General features: G+C 33.6%; 1 protein-coding gene across 8 annotated transcripts in view; it reads right to left on the bottom strand.

Moving 5' to 3' along the window:
* Window positions 1-3,398, bottom strand: part of LOC108358294 (tRNA-dihydrouridine(16/17) synthase [NAD(P)(+)]-like) — a 329,073-nt gene that overhangs the window by 18,299 nt on the left and 307,376 nt on the right. The window lies entirely within an intron of this gene.

Genomic DNA, 3,398 nt, shown 5'->3' with positions numbered 1-3,398 from the left:
CATTTCCTTTTTTGTATAAACCACTTTTAAAAAGCAAATCGTTACCCAAAGGTGAAAATGTGACAAGTCCATTTTTTTAAGTTGTTCACGAGAAACGAAAAATCGATATAGCTTCGCATTATCTGTCATTCTGCATCAAAAACTAAGTTTTTAATAAAGTGGACTTGGCACGTTTTCACCTTTAGGTAGAGAAATACATTTGTGTTGTTAATTTTTAACTTAAAAGTTTAACAAACATTAAAAAGAAACGGTTTTTGTATTTTACCAACAAAAACTTTATATGAAGGCGTCTAGGACTTACCATTGATTTTTGGCAATTTTTTACTAACAGTGCCTCTTCCATACAAAAATGACTTTTTTTCAACGAAAAATTATAAAAATCGACGGTAAATCTTAGCTAATTGCACTTTATTTCAATAAAATTTAATGTACCACGAAACTCTATACTCAAAATCTTTCTAAGAAATCCATCTAAAAAGGCTTACATTTTTACAAAAGTTTGCTATTTTTTTTCTAAATATTGCACAGAGTTTGAAACTTAGATTTATACGACTGTTGTTAAAGAGTAAACCATATCTTTAAAAAAAATAACTAAAATTATAATGATGGTGCGTTTTTAATTTTGACACGGATTTTGGACGGTAAAGGTGAACACTTTCTAAAATACCATATAACGAAAAAATTAAATTTTGAGAACAAGTAAATTTTTCTTTTAAAAATGCGCAGGTTAGAGACCCATTTCCGGCTTATAGTTTCTTCTAAATAACCGAAAATACCATGCGATTCGTCGAAAAACTGTCGTCGGAACAATTTGACCACCTTAATGTACATATTTTAAAAGTTCTAATTTTTTTCTTAATGAGATGTTTATAATTTTTTTCTTTCCAAAAATTGGGACATTTTGCGTCCCGGCATATATTGTACCGGGACCGGGACATAGCTCTAAAATCCGGGACAGTCCCGCCGAAAACGGGACGGTTGGCAACCGTGCTTTAAACCTGTCAACACAAAATATGTAAATACTGGCTCGATAAATATTGAACATGTAGCATTCTCGCGCGACCCATCAATATGGATCACGATCCAAATATCACAATAAATATTGGACGTGTGACAGGCGCCCTACACTGTGATAAATTAACGCGTAGACTTCCCAGCGATACTTTTCTTTAGGGACACGATACCGAAAGTATCGATATGGTACTCATTTAAAGTATCGCTTTAAAAATATCGGGTACCCATTAATATCGGAATAAAAAGACTCGATATTCCAAATATCGATACCGAAATCCAAAAAATTTATCTGAATATAGTTTTCGCAATAGGCCGGTTTTTATTATTATTACCACACGTAGAGATTTAGGTGTTGACTTAAACACCGAAGCCGCGGGTTCAAATCCCACCACATGCAATCCTAACCATAGTACAAATTTCTGCACTTTAAAGCCCAATTTATATGGGAAAGAATTGTTACAAGCCAACCTTATATGCGTGCGTAAAAAGCTAACTCAAATTCCACGATTTATCTTGCGTGACATTTTGATTTGACGTTTATGCTCAATTGGCATTTTGGCGCGACTATGAATTCAAATTTCTCTCAACAAACTTCTGTAAATTTGACAGAAATGCAACGTGAGAAATCACGCACGCAAATTGATTTGGGTTTATCAAATGAGAATAACCTGCGTGCGTGCGTAGAAAAACTCTCGCCCGTAATATTAGGTTGAGCTGTTAATAACATTATCCTCCCCTGAGAAAAAAAACGCGTTATAAGAATTAAAATTTTTTATTTGATTACCGTTTAAAAATGTTCGTATTTAAATCAAGTGAAAAGTCTTAAAAAAATGGATTTTTCCATTACACATACACTACGTACATATAATGGAAATATTCAATTCAAGTACTCCCATATTAAAATTAAGAATTCTTTACTACACGGATGGCGTTTTGCACGTCTCGGGTGCTTTTTCATATGTAATTAAGAAAGTATATCTGTGTTCGTATGGAAAAGTAGGTTATGTCGAAAGGCTGGCTTTAGTATAAATCGGCATTCGCAGCATACGATTGCGAATGACTCACCGGCACTGAGCCGTTGAAAAGCTTTTGGCAAATAAACGTGCAAGAAATAATTCCGATACTAGCAAGGCAATATTCTTGTTAAGTCTCATCAAAAAATTCCTTGTCGTTTAAAGAATAAAGGGAATGCCGTATTATACTAAAGCCAGCGTTTCGACATAAGCTACTTTTCCAAACGAACACAGATATGTATACAAAGCATGCACAGCGGTGACAACACATTCACACATACACACATGGTATTTATCTGTACAAATGCATTAATCGCGCGCTGTGATGTTGATACAAACTCAACATTTGAAAACACATTTACATGTATGGCTGTAGCTGAGTGTGCAAAGACCCTTGATACAATTAGTTGCGGCCAAGAGGGTCCGGTTTCAATTCCCATCAGACAGAACATAAAATTAATTTTTTTTCTTATTAATTACGAAAAAGCATCTGTGCACTTCACAACCACATATTTTATAACGTATATTTATACTCAAATTTAAGACAAGTTGGGTTGGTGCTCTTTCAAATGCGTATTTTTTTCAATTTAGCACATTTTTTTTAATTAAAAAAAAAAAAAAATTTTTTCCCTCAGTGTTGGAATGTGAGTTTATGACATTCGATACGATACTAGGGTTCTGGTACTCGATTCCAAAAAATATCGTTTTAAAACTATCGAGTAGAGAATATCGGTATCGAATGCCAAAAGTATCGATATGGTATCGTATCGTATCGAAATTCGTGCCCCTACTTTTCTTCAATATGTGGTTAGTTGTTTTTCCTGAGCGCTGTGTTGCCTGATCAATGCACTTGTTCTGGTAGTGTTGTCACAGCTACACATAATCACAGTACAATTTATCAAATTTAATCCAACTTTTTTAGTCTGACTTTATACACGGCAAACTTATCAAAAGTTACCAAAATAAAAAATATGTTGCCAAGTTACCAAGCACTCAAAAAGTTNGAAAGAAGCACCTATTTTGGTGGCAACCGTGGACAATAAGAGCCATGACTTTAGAGATGTTAAAAACAAAGTTAAGAGAACTTAATTTGAGCGTAGAAAAAGAGATTTGCAACTGCGTTTGCTTCAGCCAGTGTTCTCCAGTTTTGAATTTGAAAAAGCACTAAAACCCAAGAAAAATCGCGTTTTTTCTCGAAAGAAGCACCAAATTCTTTTATTGGATGATTTAATGGACTTTGTATACATACAAAATTTTATGCCGATTCAAATTAATAAAAATTAAAGTTTCTATGAATTCAAATATTTTCTTATTTGAATATGCTTATTTTCTAATTTGCAGCTGTTCCGCTTAGATTTGCGCTGTTTAAAT

The sequence above is a fragment of the Rhagoletis zephyria genome, unplaced genomic scaffold (assembly GCF_001687245.7).
Source record: "Rhagoletis zephyria isolate East Lansing unplaced genomic scaffold, Rhagoletis_zephyria_1.1 Rzeph_scaffold_00232, whole genome shotgun sequence".
NCBI classification, from domain to species: domain Eukaryota; kingdom Metazoa; phylum Arthropoda; class Insecta; order Diptera; family Tephritidae; genus Rhagoletis; species Rhagoletis zephyria.
This window is presented reverse-complemented; position numbering and strand designations above follow the sequence as displayed.